A 23,967-nucleotide genomic window follows, 5' to 3' on the forward strand; every position below is an offset into this window, starting at 1 on the left:
TGGGTGTCTTAGTCAGCTGGGCTGCCATAACAGAATACTACAGGCCGGGTACAAACAACAGACATTTATTTCTTGAATTTCTAGAGGGTAAGAGTCCAAGATCTATGTGCCGATGAGTTAGGTTCCTAGTGAGGGTTTTCTCCCTGGCTTGCAGACAGCCATCTTCCTCCCGTGTCCTCTCATGGCCTTTCTTCTGTATTTGCAGAGAGAGAGCAAGCTCTGGCATCTCTTCCTCCTCCTAATGAGGACACCAGTGCTATGGGATTAGGGTCCCACCCTTAAGTGTGCAATGCCAACAGATTGGTGTTTGCTACTGAGTGAAAGGGGTGCCAGAGACGTATAGATGCTAACAGAAGATAACTGAGAAGGACTTCCCCTTAAACAAACTTCAGTCATTTCTCACCCCTCTTCTCAACTAGGCCTTGGCCTTGGCCTACTGAGCCCACTTTTAGCAAAGAATCCCGCTAAGTCAGTTTATCAAGAATACCCCCATCCTGATATCAAATCGAACTCCTTTTCCCTCACCCTCGAAACTAATCAGTTCCTCTCTCTTGTTCCCTTGATACCTAACAATTCTCTTAGTCATTTTCCATCCTTGGCCTCACCTTGCCCATTGGCAATAAATCCTCACTTGTCCCTGCTGTATTTGGAATTGAGTTCATGCTCTCTCCCCTGCTGCAATAGTCATGAATAAAGTCTTCCTTGCTATTTTTAACAAGTGTCAGAATAATTTCTCTTTGCTTTAACACAGTATACATTCTCTATGCTTTAACACAATATCTATACTTTTAAATTGCCATTCAGTTTCATCCAAGTGGTAAGAAATAACATTTCAAGCTTGTAAATGAAATTTAAAGTAGAACAAATTCTCTGTCACCAAATAACAGCTCCCCTCCCCAGGCCATATATGCCCATCTCTTGCTTTCCTTTGGTGGTAAACAGCTTATAAAATGACTCCCAGTGATCCCCACTTCCTGGTATTCACTCCCTTGTGGAATCTGCTTCTTTTGTGTGGGAGCTAGAACTAGCTTCTAACAAAAAGAAGATAGAAAAAAATACGGAATTTATTTCTGAAATGGGATTATAAATGCCTATGGCTACTGTTTTGAATGCAGCCTCTTGACTGCTTTCTTGGTTGGCTTGTTTCAATGAAGAAAGTTGCTGTGCTGGAGAGGCCCATGTGTCAAAGAACTGGGGGTGGCTGCTGACCAACAGCCAGCATGAACTGATGTCTCTAGCCAACAGCTCACAAGAAACTGATCCTGCCAACAGCCACATGAGTGAGCTTAAAAGTGTGTGCTTCCCCAGTCAAGCCCTGAGATAGCTACAGCCCTGGCCAACACCTTGCTTACAGCCTGTGAGAAATCCAGAAGCTGAGTACCTGGCTAAGACTTCCAGATTCCTGAACTGCAGAAGCTGTGAGATAATAAATGTATGCTTCTTAAACTACTACACTGTGGGGTGATTCGTTAGAGAGCAATTGGTAACTAATACATCTTCCATGGCCTTCTTGTCATTGGTCAACTTTTGCACATAACTTAAAAACAGAGACCAGTGTGACACACAAATTTTGGATAGTTTAAGGACACATAGAATCCTCTGCACTATCCTGAGCAGACAGTGTTCTGATTTAAACTTGACTTTTAAAAGATGTTCATGCAGATTTTGGTTTCCAGTATTTCAATACCTTCTCCAGTTCTTTCTGAATATTGCCTGCTTCCACCATGTGGAAAAGCATATTCCAAAACAAGGATATGAGGCTGGAGGTGTGAATGCATAAAAAATGTTTAACATCCCTCTAATACCTACAAGTCACCCCTCCATCCCTGCTTTTCCAGAATTATGTTTACTCATTCAACATTTATTAAGCACTTACTATCCTGGCACTATTCTGGTAGTGCCAGGATAGTAAACACAGCAATAAACAAAAGAGGTAAGGTGTCTGCCTTCACAGGGGTCATGTTTTAGTGTAGGGGGCAATAAACAAAAAAAAAATACATAATATAATGTCAAATAGTGAGAAGTGGTATAAATAAAAAATAAAGGGAGGGCAGCCAAGATGGCCGAATAGGAACAGCTCTGGTCTACAGCTCCCAGCGTGAGCGACACAGAAGACGGGTGATTTCTGCATTTCCATCTGAGGTACCATGTTCATCTCACTAGGGAGTGCCAGACAGTGGGCGCAGGACAGTGGGAGCAGTGCACCGTGTGTGAGCCAAAGCAGGGCGAGGCATTGCCTCACTCGGGAAGCACAAGCGGTCAGGGAGTTCCCTTTCCTAGTCAAAGAAAGGGGTGACAGGCGGCACCTGGAAAATTGGCTCACTCCCACCCTAATACTGCGCTTTTCCGACGGGCTTAAAAAACGGCACACCAGGAGATTATATCGCGCACCTGGCTCGGAGGGTCCTAAGCCCACAGAGTCTCACTGATTGCTAGCACAGCAGTCTGAGATCAAACTGCAAGGCAGCAGCAGGGCTGGGGGAGGGGCGCCCGCCATTGCCCAGGCTTGCTTAGGTAAACAAAGCAGTCAGGAAGCTCGAACTGGGTGGAGCCCACCACACCTCAAGGAGGCCTGCCTGCCTCTGTAGGCTCCACCTCTGGGGGCAGGGCACAGGCAAACAAAAAGACAGCAGTAGCCTCTGCAGACTTAAATGTCCCTGTCTGACAGCTTTGAAGAGAGCAGTGGTTCTCCCAGCACACAGCTGGAGATCTGAGAACAGGCAGACTGCCTCCTCAAGTGGGTCCCTGACCCCTGACCCCCGAGCAGCCTAACTGGGAGGCACCCCTGAGTAGGGGCAGACTGACACCTCACATGGCTGGGTACTCCTCTGAGACAAAACTTCCAGAGGAACGATCAGACAGCAGCATTCACGATTCATGAAAATCCGCTGTTCTGCAGCCACTGCTACTGATACCCAGGCAAACAGCGTCTGGAGTGGACCTCCAGCAAACTCCAACAGACCTGCAGCTGAGGGTCCTGTCTGTTAGAAGGAAAACTAACAAACAGAAAGGACATCCACACCAAAAACCCATCTGTACATCACCATCATCAAAGACCAAAAGTAGATACAACCATAAAGATGGGGAAAAAAACAGAGCAGAAAAACTGGAAACTCTAAAAAGCAGAGCGCCTCTCCTCCTCCAAAGGAACACAGTTCCTCACCAGCAATGGAACAAAGCTGGACGGAGAATGACTTTGACGAGTTGAGAGAAGAAGACTTCAGACGATCAAACTACTCCGAGCTACAGGAGGAAATTCAAACCAAAGGCAAAGAAGTTAAAAACTTTGAAAAAAATTTAGATGAATGTATAACTAGAATAACCAATACAGAGAAGTGCTTAAAGGAGCTGATGGAGCTGAAAGCCAAGGCTCGAGAACTACGTGAAGAATGCAGAAGCCTCAGGAGCTGATGCGATCAACTGGAAGAAAGGGTATCAGTGATGGAAGATGAAATGAATCAAATGAAGCGAGAAGGGAAGTTTAGGGAAAAAAGAATAAAAAGAAACAAACAAAGCCTCCAAGAAATATGGGACTATGTTGAAAGACCAAATCTACATCTGATTGGTGTACCTGAAAGTGACGGGGAGAATGGAACCAAGTTGGAAAACACTCCGCAGGACATTATCCAGGAGAACTTCCCCAATCTAGCAAGGCAGGCCAACATTCAGATTCAGGAAATACAGAGAACGCCACAAAGATACTCCTCGAGAAGAGCAACTCCAAGACACATAATTGTCAGATTCACCAAAGTTGAAATGAAGGAAAAAATGTTAAGGGCAGCCAGAGAGAAAGGTTGGGTTACCCACAAAGGGAAGCCCATCAGACTAACAGCTGATCTCTCGGCAGAAACTCTACAAGCCATAAGAGAGTAGGGTCCAATATTCAACATTCTTAAAGAAAAGAATTTTCAACCCAGAATTTCATATCCAGCCAAACTAAGCTTCATAAGTGAAGGAGAAATAAAATACTTTACAGACAAGCAAATGCTGAGAGATTTTGTCACCACCAGGCCTGCCCTAAAAGAGCTCCTGAAGGAAGCACTAAACATGGAAAGGAACAACTGGTACCAGCCACTGCAAAATCATGCCAAATTGTAAAGACCATCGAGGCTAGGAAGAAACTGTATCAACTAACGAGCAAAATAACCAGCTAACATCATAATGACAGGATCAAATTCACACATAACAATATTAACTTTAAATGTAAATGGACTAAACGCTCCAATTAGAAGACACAGACTGGCAAATTGGATAAAGAGTCAAGACCCATCAGTGTGCTGTATTCAGGAAACCCATCTCATGTGCAGAGACACACATAGGCTCAAAATAAAAGGATGGAGGAAGATCTACCAAGCAAATGGAAAACAAAAAAAGGCAGGGGTTGCGATCCTAGTCTCTGATAAAACAGACTTTAAACCAACAAAGATCAAAAGAGACAAAGAAGGCCATTACATAATGGTAAAGGGATCAATTCAACAAGAAGAGCTAACTATCCTAAATATATATGCACCCAATACAGGAGCACCCAGATTCATAAAGCAAGCCCTGAGTGACCTACAAAGAGACTTAGACTCCCACACAATAATAATGGGAGACTTTAACACCCCACTGTCAACATTAGACAGATCGATGAGACAGAAAGTTAACAAGGATACCCAGGAATTGAACTCAGCTCTGCACCAAGCAGACCTAATAGACATCTACAGAACTCTCCACCCCAAATCAACAGCATATACATTTTTTTCAACACCACATCACACCTATTCCAAAATTGACCACATAGTTGGAAGTAAAGCTCTCCTCAGCAAATGTAAAAGAACAGAAATTATAACAAACTGTCTCTCAGACCACAGTGCAATCAAACTAGAACTCAGGATTAAGAAACTCACTCAAAACCGCTCAACTACATGGAAACTGAACAACTTGCTCCTGAATGACTACTGGGTACATAATGAAATGAAGGCAGAAATAAAGATGTTCTTTGAAACCAATGAGAACAAAGACACAACATACCAGAATCTCTGTGTACAGGGAAATTTATAGCACTAAATGCCCACAAGTGAAAGCAGGAAAGATCCAAAATTGACACCCTAACATCACAATTAAAAGAACAAGAAAAGCAAGAGCAAACACATTCAAAAGCTAGCAGAAGGCAAGAAATAACTAACATCAAAGCAGAACTGAAGGAAATAGAGACACAAAAAACTCTTCAAAAAATTAATGAATCCAGGAGCTGGTTTTTTGAACGGATCAACAAAATTGATAGACCACTAGCAAGACTAATAAAGAAGAAAAGAAAGAAGAATCAAATGGATGCAATAAAAAATGATATAGGGGATATCCCACAGAAATACAAACTACCATCAGAGAATACTACAAACACCTCTATGCAAATAAACTAGAAAATCTAGAAGAAATGGATAAATTCCTCGACACATACACCCTCCCAAGACTAAACCAGGAAGAAGTTCAATCTCTGAATAGACCAATAACAGGCTCTGAAATTGTGGCAATAGTCAATAGCTTACCAACCAAAAACAGTCCAGGACCAGATGGATTCACAGCCAAATTCTACCAGAGGTACAAGGAGGAACTGGTACCATTCCTTCTGAAACTATTCCAATCAATAGAAAAGAGGGAATCCTCCCTAACTCATTTTATGAGGCCAGCATCATCCTGATACCAAAGCCTGGCAGAGACACAACCAAAAAAGAGAATTTTAGACCGATATCCTTGATGAACATCGATGCAAAAATCCTCAATAAAATACTGGCAAACCAAATCCAGCAGCACATCAAAAAGCTTATCCACCATGATCAAGTGGGCTTCATCCCTGGGATGCAAGGCTGGTTCAACAAATGCAAATCAATAAATGTAATCCAGCATATAAACAGAACCAAAGACAAAAACCACATGATTATCTCAATAGATGCAGAAAAGGCCTTTGACAAAATTCAACAACGCTTCATGCTAAAAACTCTCAATAAATTAGGTATTGATGGGACATATCTCAAAATAATAAGAGCTATCTATGACAAACCCACAGCCAATATCATACTGAATGGGCAAAAACTGGAAGCATTCCCTTTGAAAACTGGCACAAGACAGGGATGCCATCTCTCACCACTCCTATTCAACATAGTGTTGGAAGTTCTGGCCAGGGCAGTCAGGAAGGAGAAGGAAATAAAGGGTATTCAATTAGGAAAAAAGGAAGTCAAATTGTCCCTGTTTGCAGATGACATGATTGTATATCTAGAAAACCCCATTGTCTCAGCCCAAAATCTCCTTAAGCTGATAAGCAACTTCAGCAAAGTCTCAGGATATGAAATCAACGTACAAAAATCACAAGCATTCTTATACACCAATAACAGACAAAGAGAGCCAAATCATGAGTGAACTCCCATTCACAGTTGCTTCAAAGAGAATAAAATACCTAGGAATCCAACTTACAAGGGACATGAAGGACCTCTTCAAGGAGAACTACAAACCACTGCTCAATGAAATAAAAGAGGATAGAAAAAAATGGAAGAACATTCCATGCTAATGGGCAGGAAGAATCAATATCGTGAAAATGGCCATACTGCCCAAGGTAATTTATAGATTCAATGCCATTCCCATCAAGCTGCCAATGACTTTCTTCACAGAATTGGAAAAAACTACTTTAAAGTTCACATGGAACCAAAAAAGAGCCCGCATCACTAAGTCAATCCTAAGCCAAAAGAACAAAGCTGGAGGCATCACGCTACCTGACTTCAAACCATACTACAAGGCTACAGTAACCAAAACAGCATGGTACTGGTACCAAAACAGAGATATAGATCAATGGAACAGAACAGAGCCCTCAGAAATAATGCCGCATATCTACAACTATCTGATCTTTGACAAACCTGAGAAAAACAAGAAATGGGGAAAGAATTCCCTATTTAATAAATGGTGCTGGGAAAACTGGCTAGCCATATGTAGAAAGCTGAAACTGGATCCCTTCTTTACACCTTATACAAAAATTAATTCAAGATGGATTAAAGACTTAAATGTTAGACCTAAAACCATAAAAACCCTAGAAGAAAACCTAGGCATTACCATTCAGGACATAGGCATGGGCAAGGACTTCATGTCTAAAACACCAAAAGCAATGGCCACAAAAGCCAAAATTGACAAATGGGATCTAATTAAACTAAAGAGCTTCTGCACAGCAAAACAAACTACCATCAGAGTGAACAGGCAACCTACAAAATGGGAGAAAGTTTTCGCAACCTACTCATCTGACAAAGGGCTAATATCCAGAATCTACAAAGAACTCAAACAAATTTACAAGAAAAAAAAAAAAACCCCATCAAAAGTGGGCGAAGGACATGAACAGACACTTCTCAAAAGAAAACATTTATGCAGCCAAAAAACACATGAAAAAATGCTCACCATCACTGGCCATGAGAGAAACGCAAATCAAAACCACAATGAGATACCATCTCACACCAATTAGAATGGCAACCATTAAAAAATCAGGAAACAACAGGTGCTGGAGAGGATGTGGAGAAATAGTAACACTTTTACACTGTTTGGTGGGACTGTAAATTAGTTCAACCCTTGTGGAAGTCAGTGTGGCGATTCCTCAGGGATCTAGAACTAGAAATACCATTTGACCCAGCCATCCCCTTACTGGGTATATACCCAAAGGACTATAAATCATGCCGCTATAAAGACACATGCACACGTATGTTTATTGCGGCACTATTCACAATAGCAAAGACTTGGAACCAACCCAAATGTCCAACAATGATAGACTGGATTAAGAAAATGTGGCACATATACACCATGGAATACTATGCAGCCATAAAAAATGATGAGTTCATGTCCTTTGTAGGGACATGGATGAAATTGGAAATCATCATTCTCAGTAAACTATTGCAAGGACAAAAAACCAAACACCGCATGTTCTCACTCATAGATGGGAATTGAACAATGAAAACACGTGGACACAGGAAGGGGAACATTACACTCTGTGGGGCAGGGGGAGGGGGGAGGGATAGCATTGGGAGATATATCTAATGCTAAATGACAAGTTAATGGGTGCAGTACACCAGCATGGCACATGTATACATATGTAACTAACCTGCACATTGTGCATATGTACCCTGAAACTTAAAGTATAATAATAATAAAATTAAAAAATAATAATAATAATTGGAGACTAAATTTTTTTAATATTGTATTTTAAAATTAGGGAATGCAATAACACATCTGTGGTTAAATGTTGTTTATTATTTTCTCATTATTAAAGAGTCTCTCTGTTTTTTGAAAAAAAAAATTTGGTTAAAACTTCAAAAATTGTGTAACCAGCAAATGTTACAGTCTCTGAATATAATACTGCTATAGTGAGCAAATTTTGTTCTTGAATAAAATAACTTTGAATCTGGAAAAAAAATAAAATAAAATAAAATGCAGTAAGGAGGATGCTGAATGGTAGAATCACTCTGGAAGGAGAGGTAGGTGTTTTAGGTAGGGTGGTCCAAGAAAAGAGCTATATTAGGGAACTGTTTGAGAGAATACCCGAAATAATGGAGCAAGCCATGAGAAAAATCTGACCAGAGTATTGCAGTCTAATGAAAGAGCAAGTGCAAAAACTCTGATGTCAGAACAAACTTGAAATGTCAAGAAACATCAAGAAAACCAGCACAGGCTGGCTGTGGTGGCTCACACATGCAATCCCAGCATATTGGGAGACTGAGACAGGAGGATTGCTTGAGTCCAGGAGTTGAAAAACAGCCTTGCAAACATGGCAAAACCCTGTCTCTATAAAAAATACAAAAAAAATTAGCCAGGCGTGGTGTCTGTAGTCTCAGCTATTTGGGAGGCTGAAGTGGGAGGATGATGGAGGCTGCAGTGAGCCATAGTCATGCCAATGTACTCCAGCCTGGGTGACAGAGTGAGACCCTGTCAAAAAAAAAAAAAAAAGAAGAAAGAAAGAGAGAGAAAGAAAGAAAGAGAGAGAAAGAAAGAAAGAAAGAAAGAAAGAAAGAAAGAAAGAAAGAAAGAAAGAAAGAAAGAAAGAAAGAAAGAAAGAAAGAAAGGGAAAGAGGGAGGGAAGGAAGGAAGGAAGGAAGGAAGAAAGGAAGAAAGGAAGAAAAAGGAAGAAAACCAGCATTGCTGGAGCAGCATGAGCATTTAGAGGTGAGGCTGAAGTTGGAGTGAGGAAAAGGGCCTTGCTGTAGAGCTTGTTGACCAGTGGACAAGTTTGTGTTTTATTATGAGCAGGATGGGAAGACTGTAGAAAGTCTGGGTTTAGATGATTCCACATTATGTGTATGGAGGGAAATGGGTCACTGACAGTCTAAGATACATCTGGAAGAAGGGTAAATTGGGGTAGAAACATTGGCGGGTATATTAGTCCATTCTCATGGTACTAATAAAAGACATACCCAAGACTAGGTAATTTACAAAGGAAAGAGGTTTAATTGACTCACAGTTCAGCATGGCTGGGGAGGCCTCAGGAAATTTACAATCATGGCAGAAGGGGACGCAAACATGTCCTTCTTCACATGGCAGCAGGAAGGAGAAGAATGAGAGAAGTGCAGAGAGAAGAGGGGAGAAGCCCCTCACAAAACCATCATATTTCATGAGAACTCACTCACCATCATAAGAACAGCATGACGGAACTGCCTCTATGATTCAATCACCTCCCATGAGGTCCCTCCCCCAACACGTGGGAATTACGAATTCAATTACAATTCAAGATGAGATTTGGGTGGGGACACAGAGCCAGACCATATCAATAGGTGCTTAAAAAAATGGAAAATGTGCATGTTCTACAGCCTAGCCAGTCCATTTCCAGTATATAACATACAGAAGCCACTATGCATTTGTACAAGAAAACATATATAATGATGTTTATTGCAGTATTGTTTACAATAATGAGACTGTTAAAGATGGAAACTGAATAAAATGTGGTACACTGACTATAAAGCTGTTAAGAGCAATGAACTAAATCTATCTGTATGAACATACTATGTTTGAAAAACAATGTTGGGTGGAAAAATCAACATACGGATGAATATGTCTTGCATGACACTACTCATTTACACTGAAAGCAACAACCAACTCACAAAACAATATTACCTACTGGTTGTATGTGTATATATATATATTTATTTATTTATTTATATTTATATATATATAAATACACACACACACACACACACATCCATACATACAGGTTAAGCATTCCTTATGCTTGGGACCAGAAGTGTTTAGAATTTCAGACTTTTTCAGACTTTTGAATATTTAGAATTCTGGAATATTATACTTACCTGTTAGGCATCTCTAACCCCAAAATTCAAAATCTGAAATACTTCAGCAAGCATTTCCTTTGAGCGTCATGTCAGCACTCGAAAAGCTTTGGACTTTGCAGAATTTTGGATTTCAGATTTTTGGATTAAGAATACTCACAGCCTGGGCCGGGCGCAGCGGCTCATGCCTGTAATTCCAGCACTTTGGGAGGCCGAGGCGGGTGGATTACCTGAGCTCATGAGTTCGAGACCAGCCTGGCCAACATAGTGAAACCCTGTCTCTACAAAAAGCTGGGCATGGTGGCAGGCACCTATAGTCTCAGCTGCTCGGGAGACTGAGGCAGGAGAATCTCCTGAACCCGGGAGGCAGAGGTTGCAGTGAGCTGAGACTGTGCCACTTCACTCCAACCTATGCAACAGAGTGAGATTCCATCTCAAAAAAAAAAGAATACTCACAACCTGTATATGAAAAGAAATTATAGAATTAATTGAAAGGATACCTACAAAACTCATGGTAGTGGTGGTGGGAACATGAATGGGACACAAGGTCAAATGTCGCTTAAGGCAGTGGTCCCCAATCTTTTCGGCACCAGAGACCAGTTACACGGAAGACAATTTTTCCATGGATTGGGGGAATGGTTTGGGGATGAAACTGTTCCACTTCAGCTCATCAGGCATTAGATTCTGATAAGGAGTACGCAAACTAGATCCCTTGCATACACAGTTCACAACAGGCTTTGCACTCCTATGAGAATCTAATGCCACCGCTGATCTGACAAGAGGCGGAGCTCAGGAGCACTTGCCTGCCACTCACCGCCTGCTGTGTGGCCCCCGTTCCTAACAGGAACCGGTTTGTGGCCTGAGGGTTGGGGAACCCTGACTTAAGTTTTCCCCATAATACTTCCTTTCATTATAAAAATAAAAAGATACATATGACAAAAATATCCTACATTAATTCCAGGTGAGAAACTGGTGCTTTTTATACTGTTCTCTCTACCTTTATATCCATGTAGGAAAAAGCTCAGCTATTCTACAACAATTAATTGGAGCAAAAGGAAAGCTCTTTTGCTTATTTATGGCCATATGAAATTATTCTGCCTTGAGGAGATAAAATCAGATCTCTATTTTGGACTCAAGAAGAAGATTAAAATGTTTCCCTGGTTGTTTTTGTGGGTAAAATAGGCCACTTATAATTCTCAAGCAGTTTCTGTGGCCTCAGACCTTTGCAGTCTGCTCTTCTTAACACTATTCAGCAAAGCCACAAGGCTCCAGTCTCACAGCCAGGGTCAATACCACTTTTATTATTTTATGTGAAAAGGTCTGTTCACATAGTCCTTAAACCTACATCCAATCAGTTCATTTAAAAGACAAAAACCTCTCCATCCCTGGGATGAGGTCCAAGGACTGAGATATCCTGTGAGCTGAGAAAGAAGAAGTTTAAACCAAACTACAGATTTAAGCTTTTTAATCCATTGATTTCATTAAGCTAGGCGGCCTAGATCAAAACCAGTCTCATTGGCTGTGAAGACTAGAAATAAAAAAACAAATGTAATTACATGTTTACCACCAAGCAATTGTCGAGTATAATCTGCTGATACTTGAGGGGAAGGTAATGTAGGGGAAGCAGGTGGGGATGGATTGTTGCCATTTTCTTCCTCCTGGTGGGGATTTTTGCAAAACTTAGCATTTACCTACACAGTTTCAACTGATATTGATGTCATAAATCTGACTTCATATTCCTTTTCCCTTACCTCAGCCACATTGCTGCCAGATCCTAATTTTCTTTATGCTATGATTTCAACCTCCCAAGTCTGTCCTCCACTGGAAAATTCATCGCATCAATCCTACCTTCAAATCCTTTCCTCCAGGCTCTGAAAAAAAAAAAAAAATGGGTGCAGTGGCTCACACCTGTCATCCCAGCACTTTGGGAATCTGAGGCAGGAGGACTGCTTGAACCCAGGAGCTCGAGGACAGCCTGGAGAACACAGTGAGACCCCATCTCTATTTTTTAAAAAAAGTTTCCTTCTTGATATAGTTTGGCCATGTCCCCACCCAAAATCTCATCTTGAATTATAATCTCCATAATCCCCACGTGTCGAAGGAGAGACCAGATGAAGGTAATTGAATCATGGGGGCGGTTTCCCCCATGCTGTTCTCATGATAGTGAATTCTCACGAGATCTGATGGCCTTATAAGGGACTCTTCCCCCTTCACTCGGCACTTCTCCTTCCTGCCGCCTTGTGAAGAAGGTGCCTTGCTTCCCCTTTGCCTTCCACCATGATTGTAAGTTTCCAGAGGCCTCCCCAGCCATGCGGAACTGTAAGTCAATTAAACCTCTTTATAAATTACCCACTTTGGGGCAGTTCTTTATACCAGTGTGAAAATGGACTAATATACCTCTCCTTTGCTGTGGCAAAATGAGACTTTTATTCTTCAGTACTCAAATATGAGAAACTTCACATTTCTTCCTTTTTCTAAGTCAGATAAACCCACTACACTATGAGTTGCCTCACCCACTCCCTCAACATGAGAGAGGATCTCTTCCTACTTTTCACAGAATTGTATGAGAATCCTGGTACCAGAGAACCAGGAGGAGGACTGAACCTTAGTCCAGAGCTTTCACCTCATGGCTGGGGCTCCCTCTGGGTTGCTGCCCAGGTCCTCTGGCATTGGGTACATTCTAAATGTCACACAGGTGCGGGGGTCTGTCAGTGACCCACCCTGAAGAGCACAGATGCCTCCCCAGAACCTCTTGCTGCTGCTGGCCTTGGCATACACAGGTTTTCTACAATGATTCCCAAGGTAAATGGCACCAGCAGATCATCTGACCAAGTCACTCTCTTCTGGCTGCTTATTGCCTTTAGAATAAGGCACATGATGCAACCCCATTCTGGGAAATGCACTACCCCTGCCCACTGTCCCCTACTCCCACCACTCACCCCAAGCTCCAGCAAAGATCCACTAAATGCTCTCTGTGTCTGCTTGCTTCCATCTTTCACCTGCTTTAGGTTCTGCCTAGAACACCACCTTCTCTACCCTCCATCTTCCCTCTTCTCCCCCTGACCCCCAGTCTCACCTATGTTAATAGTGTTAACACAGATGGGCTCTCAAGTCAAAATGCTTGGGTTTAAACCCACCTATATCTGTGTGTGACCTCGAGCAAGACACTTGATATGGTTTGGCTATGTCCCCACCCAAATCTCATCTTGAATTGCAGCTCCCATAATTCCCACATGTTGTGGGAGAAACCTGATGGGAGGTAATTGAATTACTGGGGCAGGTCATTCCCATGCTGTTCTCATGACAGTGAATAAGTCTCACAAGATCTGATGGTTTTACAAAAGGGAGTTCCCCTGCACATGCTCCCTGTCTTACCTGACACCCTGCAAGACATGACTTTGCTCCTCCTTTGCCTTCCATCATGATTGTGAGGCCTCCCCAGCCATGTGGAACTGTAAATCAATTAAAACTCTTTCTTCATAAATTACCCCGTCTCAGGTATGTCTTTATTAGCAGTGTGAGAACAGACTAATATAACACTTAACCTCTGTTTTAGCACCCTTATCTGTAAAATGGACAAAACATATTAATAAAATATTAATTGAATTAATAGATTACAAATAAATTACTGACAATATAGCACCTATCCATAGGGGTGGTGATAAGAATTAAATTAGCTACTACTAACAAGTGTTTGGAGTAATGGCTGGGCCATGGGAAAACCACACTAAGCAAGTATTGTTACTGTCACTGCCACCCAGCTGAGCACAAGCTTTAGCTCCTCTGAGGAGTCTCCCCTTACTCCTCCAAACTGCCTCCAGCATCTCAGGGCACTCCCTGGTTTCAACATACTCTGGTGGTATTCTTAGCATAAGACAGTGGGTTTCCTCAGTTCAGTGACTTCTCTGTCACTAGCCCTATGCCCATAGCCGCTCATATTACCGTAAATACAGCACAGACATTGGAGTACAACCAAACCATGGTTTTCAACCCCTGCTGCACATTAGAATCATCTGGGGAGCTTTTAATACACCGCCTGGGCCCCAAGCCAGACCAATTACATCAGGATCTCGGAGCATGGGGCTCAGACTTCAGTATTTTAAGAAAATACTGAAGTTATATATACCAGGTGATACTTATGTTCAGCCAGTGTTAAGAACCACTGACCTGAACCCACACTGAAATCTCAATTCTTTCACTTCCTAGCTCTATGACCTTGGGCAAGTTATTAAGACTCTCTGAGTCTACTTCCACATCTGTAAAATGTGCATTAAAATATCTGACTGCACTAGTCACATGCAGAGTGTGTCACCATCACCTGCACAGATCCAAGAAAGACAGAGGGAGATTGGGGTTCCCTGTCTTCCACTCTGCCAGTCCATCACAAACATCTTGAGTCCCTCCACCAAGGGACACACTGTTGGGCAGTCCTCTCCTACAGACAGAGCTATTTTCTCCATAGTACACCCATAGCCATGCCCTTCCATGGCATCTGCAGATGCAGGGGTGAGAACGCCTTCCCACTCTTCATCCCCACGTTCCTTTACTCTGCCTTGTGGGTTTGCCTTCACTCTGCCCACGCTTGTATAAATAATTCCTTTATTAAAATCTCCCACAGTCTCATCTGAGTGCGCCATTTGTAATCCTGCTGTGATTACAATAGCGGACCATTGCACTAGAAAGAGAAGAAAGAAGAGAGAGCTGAAATCTACAGGTAAATTTTTAGAAAAGTTAAAAAAAAAAAAAAAACACCTCAATCCTACCTTTACTGGCAGAATAACCCCATGGAACCCTGGAAAGCTTGAAAAGACTTCTGGGTATCTGTTTTGTTTGAGAAAAAACACAGCAAACTAAATCATATTCCAAGTTTCTCTGAGACTTTGTCTCATACCACTATTTTTCTAGTTGATGATATTCTTTCCATCAAGGCCTTCTTGTTCTTTTCAAATTGGCAGAAATCATTCACAGAATTGCTGTGAAGATGAAATGAGGCCAGGCATGGTGGCTCATGCCTGTAATTCCAGAACATTGGGAGGCTGAGGCAGGTAGATCACTTGAGTCTAAGGGTTTGAGACCAGCCTGGGCAACATAGTGAAACCCTGTCTCTACAAAAAATACAAAAATTATCCAGGCATGGTGGCACACACCTGTAGTCCTAGCTGCTGGGGAGGCTGAGGTGGATGGATCACTTGAACCCAGGAGGCAGAGGTGGCAGTGAGCCAAGAATGTGCCACTGCTCTCCAGGCTGACAGAGCCAGACCCTGTCTCAGGAAAAAAAAAAAAAAAAAAGATTAAATGACATGCTCTATGGAAAAAACCTATCCCATCAAAATGATATAGTGGAACAGGCTCAGGCTTTGGTGTCAATTTTTTTTTTCTTTTCTTGAGACAGAGTCTTGCTGTGTCACCCAGGCTGGAGTACAATGGCATGATTTTGGCTCACTGCAACCTCTGGCTGCGGGTTCAAGTGATTCCCATGCCTCAGCCTCCCGAGTAGCTGGGATTACAGGCATTCACCGCCACGCCCAGCTAATTTTTATATTTTTAGTAGAGACAGAGTTTCACCATGTTGGCCAGGCTAGTCTCGAACTCCTGAGCTCAGGTGTTCCAACTGCCTCGGCCTCCCAAAGTGCTGGGATTACAGGCGTGAGCCACCGCGCCCAGTCTGGTGCCAAATTTAGGCGCCAAAGTAGACCTAAATTTGCATTCCACTCTTCATTCTGTAACTATAATAAAACAAATTGTTTATTACTTCTGAAAATTAGTAGTAATTCTCACTGGATTGTTGTAAGATGTTATATAATGATTATTATGAGTTATTATTTTGAGTACTTTCATGTATCAGACAATTTAATAAGGACTTTATATGCACTATTTCATTTAATTCTCATAAAAACTCTCCAAAGGAGGTGCTCTTTTTAATCCTTATTTTACATATAAGGGAACTGATGATCGGGAAGTTTAAGTAATTTGCCCAAGGTTGAACAGCTAGTAAATAACAGCATAGGAGATGATGTATGATGCAAAATGCCCAGAGTGTATATTAGGTACATGTTGATATCCTGATAGTTTGATAGTGATTAATTTTCTTGTAAAAAAAAATACAAGGCGAGTTCAGAATCCCATCATAATCTAGTAAAGTAGTTCTGAGCTAGGTAAGTGCCCCAGTCGTCCAGAATTCAAGGTTTCTCTGTCTAGGACTTTTAATGAGCATAATGTCCTGTATTTTCACGTCTAGGAATTCTCCCAAGAAATATATATCCACAAAAAGACATATACAAGAACATTCAGGCTGGGTGCAGTGGCTCATGCCTGAAGTCCCAACACTTGGGAGGCCAAGGTGGGCGGATCACTTGAGGTCAAGAGTTTGAGAACAGCTTGGGCAACATGGTGAAACCCCATCTCTACTGAAAAAATGAAAATTAGCCAGGTGTGGTGGCATGTGCCTGTAGTCCCAGCTACTTGAGAGGCTGAGGTAGGAGAATCGCTTGAACCTGGGAGGCGGAGGTTGCAGTGAGCCAAGATCGCACTACTGCACTCCAGCCTGGGCAACAGAGTGAGACTATCTCAAAAAAGAAAAAAAAAAAAAGACTGGAAGATAAGGTTTACCTGAATTCTGGAGAACCTTTAATAGCAGACTGAAGAATTCGAGCTTAACATAATTACTAGGAAGCAAGGCAGTAACCTAGTGGAAATTACGGTTGTATACAGCATTGAGAGAAAGGCATGGATTTGAAATCTCTGGTTCTAGGCCTGGTTAATCTCACTGCTAACTGTATGAACTTTGACAAGTCTCTGGGCACCACTTCCTTATCAATAAAGTGAAAAGAATAATGAATAATCTCAAATATATTGTTAATGAGAATTGTAAAATGCCAATGATATTTATCATTAATCTGTATTTATCAAGAACTTATTAAATACCTGCAATAAAATGTAATAGTAATAATTAAAAATAAGTGAGGCTAAGAACATGAGTCCATTCAATAAGCTGCTGTAGAAGCCTTCCTACCAATGTTATTCTCTAAAGGTCATTCCTGGCTGTGCAACTATACTTTGACTAAACTGAAACCCAGCAACCTAAGTTTTCTACACCCTTAAAAGATGCATTTACTCATGTTTTCATGCATTCAGTAAAGACAGTATAGAGGAGTATGAAAGGTTTTCTATCACGACTTAACTCTGCTTCTTGCTTTCCCGCTGTGCCTAGATTTAGTTATCAAGAAAATTTGACCCTCACTCTTGCAGCAGAAATGGTACAAAAGGCAGCAAGAGGAGAAAGATGCAGAGCAGGCCTTTTCCCTTGCCTTTTCCTAGATGATTTAGAATTTCCTGATTAGGCACATGGAGCCTGAAGGGAATCACATCTGTTCTTTGCTATTTAATACTTGTCAGCATCTCTTTAGGAAAGAAAATCTGAATGGCAAGTTTGTGCAGTTTTTTTCAGGTCACTATGCCCTTCCAAAGTTGAGATGATAACTAAACAAAATCTAGGTATGTCTTTTATTTTATTTTATTTTATTTTATTTTATTTATTTATTGAGTCAGGGTCTTACTCTGTCACCCAGGCTGGAGTGTACTGGTGCAATCACGGCTCACTGCAGCCTCAACCTCTCGGCTCAAGCGATCCTCCCAGTCAGCCTCCCAAGTAGCTGGGACCATAGGTGCACACCCCACACCCAGTTGGTTTTTGTATTTTTGGTAGAGACAGGATTTTGCCGTGTTGTACATGCTTGCCTCGAACTCCTGAGTTCAGGCGATCCACTCACCTCGGCCTCCCAAAGGGCTGGGATTACAAGCGTGAGCCACTCCGCCCAGTCCTACATACTTCTTGATGCTTGAAAAGTTCATTGACATTCAATACTTACATTTTTTTTTACAATATAATGGATTGAAGAAAAATAGCCAAAGTCATTGAATAACAATTAGAAAGTAAGAGTTACAAATGACCAATATATGTACCAGAAAATTCCAACTCTTTCCTAATTGAAAAGATCTAAATTAAGGCTGGGCACAGTGGCTCACGCCTGTAATCCCAACACTTTGGGAGGCCGAGGCGGGCGGATCGCTTGAGGTTAGGAGTTCCAGACCAGCCTGACCAACATGGTGAAAACCTATCTCTACTAAAAATACAAAAATTAGCCAGGCGTGGTGGCGCATGACTGTAATCCCAGCTACTCGGGAAGTTTCACCTGATAACAATATTCCATGGGTGTAGCCTTTTAATTTTTTTTTTTTTTTTTTTTTTTTTTTGACATAGAGTCTCACTCTGTCACCCAGGCTGAGTACAGTAGTGCAATCTTGGCTCACTGCAACCTTTGCCTCTGGGTTCAATCAATTCTCCTGTCTCAGCCTCCCACGTAGCTAGGATTAGAGGCATGCCACCACGCCTGGCTGATTTTTGTATTTTAGTAAAGATTGGGTTTTGCTGTGTTGGCCAGGCTGGTGTCAAACTCCCGACCTCAAGTGATCTGCCTGCCTTGGCCTCCCAAAGTGCTGGGATTACAGGCATGAGCCACCGTACCCAGCCAAGGGTATAGCCTTTTAATAACTGATACTAAGTTAATGCCATTGCTCATCTTTGTATTCCCAACTTTTCCGCTCCACTTTGTTTCAGATGTTTCTAGTATACAACAAATAGTTGGGTCTTACATAGTAATTCAGTCAGTCTTTTTATTGTTATCAGGTGAGATTAACTCACCTATATAAACGTGGGAGGTACGTTTGGTCTTAGTTCCGTCATCCTATTTTGTTACATTTTTAATATTTTTGTTGCCTAAAAAATACTTCATATAGGCTGTGATTTCTTTATAGTTTTGGTGTATGTGCTGTTTCGTTTTGTTTTGTCTTGTTTTTGATACAGGGTATGCTCTGTTACCCAGGCTGGAGTACACTGGAGTGATCATAGCTCACTGAAGCCTCAAACTCCTGGGCTCAAGGGATCCTCCCACCTCAGCCTCCCAAGTAGCTAGGACTACAGGTGGGCACCACCACACCTGGCTAATTTTTTATATTTGTAGAGATAGGGTCTCATTACGTTGCCCAGACTGGTCTTGAACTCCTGGCCTCAAGCGATCCTCCCGCCTCGGCCTGCCAAAGCGCTAGTGTTACAAGCGTGAACTACCACATTTGGCCTGGTACGTTTTTTATGATAATTGGAAAATCTGGTGGCTTTGTTCTAACGTTTACATTTATAATTTCACCTTTTTTTATTATTTTGTTTTTCTATTTTTTAGTAGCTAATATATGAACATGTACAAATTTTAAAAGGTATAAGAATATACATTGAAAAATATGTCTTGGCTGGGCACGGAGGCTCACACCTGTAATCCCAGCACTTTGGAAGGCTAAGGCAGGAGGATCACTTAAGCTCAGGAGTTCGAGACCAGCCTGGACAACATAGGGAGACCTCGTCTCTACAAAAAAATATACAAAAAATTAGCCAGGAGTCGTGGCATGAGCCTTGTAGTCGCAGCTACTCAGGAGGCTGAGGTGGGAGGATTGCCTGAGCCCTGGAGGTCGAGGCTGCAGTGAACTGAGATTGCACCACTGCACTCCAGCCTGGATGACAGAGCAAGACTCTGTCTCAAAGCAAAAGACAAATATGTCTCTCCTGCCTTCCCAGGTACCCAGTTCTCCATCTTAGAGGCATTTATTGTCACAAAGTTTTTGATAGCTATAATTGTTTAATACTTAATCATCTATTTTTAGACAGTATGAATTACTTCCATTATGAACAATAATGTTAGTATATTTCTTTTGTTTCTACATCCCCATATTATCCGTTTTTAGTATTTACTTTTATCCTTAAATAAAACATCCTCACTACCATCTATTATTTTTATACCAGATTTCAATGATTTCTTGTATCTCAATCTCTAACTATTAAAGAAATCATAGTACTGGCCAGGTGCAGTGGCTCACGCCTGTAATCCCAGCACTTTGGGAGGCCGAGGCGGGAGGATCACGAGATCAGGAGATCGAGACCACAGTGAAACCCCGTCTGTACTAAAAAATACAAAAAATACAAAAAATACCCCATCTGCACTAAAAAATACAAAAAAATTAGCCGGGCACAGTGACGGGCGCCTGTGGTCCCAGCTACTCCGGAGGCTGAGGCAGGAGAATGGCATGAACCCGGGAGGCAGAGCTTGCAGTGAGCCAAGATTGCGCCACTCCACTCCAGCCTGGGCAACAGAGCGAGACTCCATCTCAAAAAAAAAATCATAGTACTTAGGTCACTTCATACCTTCTCACTATCTCACCCTCCAAAATTTTAATAGCTACATCACTTCTACGTCATCAGAACTTATAGATTTAACTTTTCATCCTCAACCATAACATGAGATCTGTTTTGGTCTTAATCCTGCAAGTAGAATTGATGTTATACTGCAATTTTTTCATTGAGCTTTTATTTGGCTGAAGTTTGTCTATAGTATTTTCCTTAAGAAGGGCTCATAGAAGCTACAGCCCTTAGGCCGGGTGTGGTGGCTCACGCCTGTAATCCCAGCACTTTGGGAGGCCAAGGCAGGCGGATCACGAGGTCAGGAGTTCGAGACCAGCCTGGCCAACATAGTGAAATCCCATCTCTACAAAAACGCAAAAATTAGCCGGGTATGGTACCACACTTTTGTAGTCCCAGTTACTCGGGAGGCTGAAGCAGAAGAATCTCTTGAACCTGGGAGGTGGAGGTTGTAGTGAGCCAAGATCATGCCACTGCAATCCAGCCTGGGCAACAGAGCAAGACTCCGTCTCAAAAAAAAAGCTATAGTGCTTGCATCCTGGGTGACTAAAAAATATTTGTATGGAGGCTGAGTGCAGTGGATCATGCCTGTAATCCCAGCACTTTGGGAGGCTGAGGCGGGTGGATAGCTTGAGGCCAGGAGTTAAACACCAGCCTGGACAACAAGGTGAAACCCCTTCTCTACCAAAAAAAACAAAAATTAGCTGGGCGTGGTGGCACACACCTAAAATCCCAGCTACTCTCAAGGCTAAAGCACAAGAATCACTGGAACCTGGGAGGCAGAGGTTGCAGTAAGCTGAGATCACACCACTGCAATGCAGCCTGGGTGACAGAGTGAGACTCTGTATTAAAAAAAAAAAAAAAAATGTATATTGCCTTTGTACTGGAAAATTTTAGCTAGGTTTTAAAAAAATGTTTGTCACACTCTCTTTCTCTAAAGCTTTGTGAGCAAAGCTCCATTGTTTTCTAACATTGAATGTTTCCTGAAGAGTCAGAGGCCAACCTTACGTTTCCGCCTTAGAGGTGGCTCCAGCATTTCCTCCCCACCAAAATGCCAAGGTCTCTGGCTTCATCTTTGTAGACTCATAACTTTACCAGATGTTACTGCTGTTGATTAGTCTGCATCAATTTTTTCAATAAGATGGATCCCTTCAAACTGCAGATTCATGTCTTCTATTTCTACTAAATAAATATCTGGAATTTTTTTTTCTAATTTTCTGAGACAACTGCACATTCAAATTCTATTTTACTCCTGGAAATGTTTATTAAACATTTAAAATATCTTTTTTTTTTTTTTTTTGAGACAGACTCTGTTGCCCAGGTTGGAGTGCAGTGGTGTGATCTCAGCTCACTGCAACTTCCACCTCCCAGGTTCAAGCAACTCTACTGCCTCAGCCACCGGAGTATCTAGGACTACAGGCGTGTGTCACCACACTTGGATAATTTTTTTTTTTTTTTAAACTAGAGACAGGGTTTCACCATGTTGATCAGGCTGGTCTCCAACTCCTGGCCTCAAGCGATCTGCCCACCTCAGCCTCCCAAAGTGCTGGGATTACACCACGCCCAGCCTTAACATTTAAATATCTTCCAATTTTTTTCTGTTCCATTATTTTCTCTTTGTCATGTACACCTCTTAGGCATATGTTAAACATGTTTTGTCTTTCATAGATCAGTTTCTCTCTAATCCTTCTTAAGTGTGCTCATTTACATTGCATTTTGTTTGCTTTTCTCAATATGCCATCCATATGCTCCTTTGAGCTACTTTTAATGAGGTTTTTATTTCTATAATAGTGAATATGTATTTTCTTCTTCTTCCCTTTAGTCTGTTAGTTTATGTTTCATCTCCTTATGTTGCCCTGCTATATTTTTCCTGAATTTCCTATATTTCTTCTTTAAGCTCTTGTTTTATAGACAATCAAACATTAATTCTTTTTCCCTTTTAGGTTTTGAATGGTGCCGTTTGGCCACAACATTCACTTGCTTTGAGGTAACATCTTTCTGATGAGTGTTTTTTTAGCCAGCATTAGTGTTCCTCCTTTCCCCTTTTTTTTTTTCTTATAGTATCGTTGTATGGTTCTCATTACTATTTGCTACAATTTGTTGCAAGTTACAAGTTACAAATGTCTAATTTTCTTTAGTAATCATTGCTGAATTATTCAGTCCTTTTCATATCAAATAATTGCAGAAATATCATGGGAGAGGGGCCGGGGATAATTTCCAGAGTATCAGAATCACAATTAGGTTCCCCGAGTGAGGTTTTGGGTTCCAGGAGGGTTTTTCAGTGTCAACTTTTCCCCAGGAAATCCAGACTGATAACTTTGGCACTGCATGTGACAGTTTCCTCCGCTCCACTGGCAAAGTGCTTCTAGCAAATATGGTGGGTCTGTGTGTTTCCCTGTGTTCCAAATTAGGTATTGTTGGTCTTGTTCTGCTGACGTTCTGAGAGATCTGTACTCCAGGCACCTTCTGTGGACATTAAGCCCACGTTTTACCATCATCACTGAATTTGGCCACCCTCCCCCATGTACTGTGCTTCTGCACTACAACTGTCCCCTTGTTTATTCAAACATGGAGTTTTCTTTTCTATTTATTTTTGTTTGGTGACATTTTTAGAGATGAGACTGCAGAAGAACTTTCTTACTATGCCATTTTAAACACAGCTATCTCATGATTTTTGTAAAATCCAGATATAATTGTTGTCTTTTTTTATTCTTGTGTAAAATGTGAAATCTTGCATACCTTCACGGTATTTTGTAATCAGCCCCAGCCTATTTCATCTTCATCTTCTGCTGCTTCCTCCCACAACTTTTGCTTTGGCTACAAGATGATATTATACAAAATCCTCAGTGGCAAATGTGTTTTCTCCTGAAATTCATAACATAAAATAGCCATTAAAGGATGTTAGTCATACTTGATAACTATTACTGAAATAAAAACAGGACTCAGGCATAAGAGAGAAAAGAGTTTATCAAATGGCAATCAGATCAATGGGGATTGTCTCAACAGAGAAAATATTTGACAAAATAAAAGTGAATTCCTTCCTGAAGACACTGGGATATATAAATTGGAAATCCCAGATTTTGCATTAAAAAAACATGAATTTTGTCCTTTCTCAATTACTTTATTAATCTTGGGATTCCCTTTTTAAAAAAAAAAAAAATGTTTTTATTGAAGTATAAAATACATACAAATAACTTCATAAATCATAGGTTTACAGCTCAATGAGTTCTCACAAAATGAACACACATTTGTAATCTCCAATATCAAGAAATAGAAAACTACCAGCCCCCCAGAAGCTTACATGGGCCACCTCCTAGACATTAGTCCTTCACTGCAAAGATACTCATTGTCCTGATTGTTCACCATACAATATGCTTTCTTTTGTGTTTGGCTTTCTTTAACTTAACATTATGTTTGTGAGGTTTATCTGTGCATTTTCTT

The 23,967-nt window shown here is 41.4% G+C and overlaps 1 long non-coding RNA gene across 1 annotated transcript in view; it reads right to left on the reverse strand.

Annotated features, from left to right (window-relative positions):
* LOC134759862 (uncharacterized) overlaps positions 1 to 23,650 on the reverse strand; it is a 40,208-nt gene extending 16,558 nt beyond the window's left edge. The window contains exon 1 of the long non-coding RNA XR_010136712.1: positions 23,266 to 23,650. This is a non-coding gene — a long non-coding RNA (uncharacterized LOC134759862). The remainder of the gene's footprint in view (positions 1 to 23,265) is intronic.
* Between the last annotated feature and the right edge of the window lie 317 nt (positions 23,651 to 23,967).

The sequence above is a fragment of the Pongo abelii genome, chromosome 14 (assembly GCF_028885655.2).
Source record: "Pongo abelii isolate AG06213 chromosome 14, NHGRI_mPonAbe1-v2.0_pri, whole genome shotgun sequence".
Classification (NCBI taxonomy): domain Eukaryota; kingdom Metazoa; phylum Chordata; class Mammalia; order Primates; family Hominidae; genus Pongo; species Pongo abelii.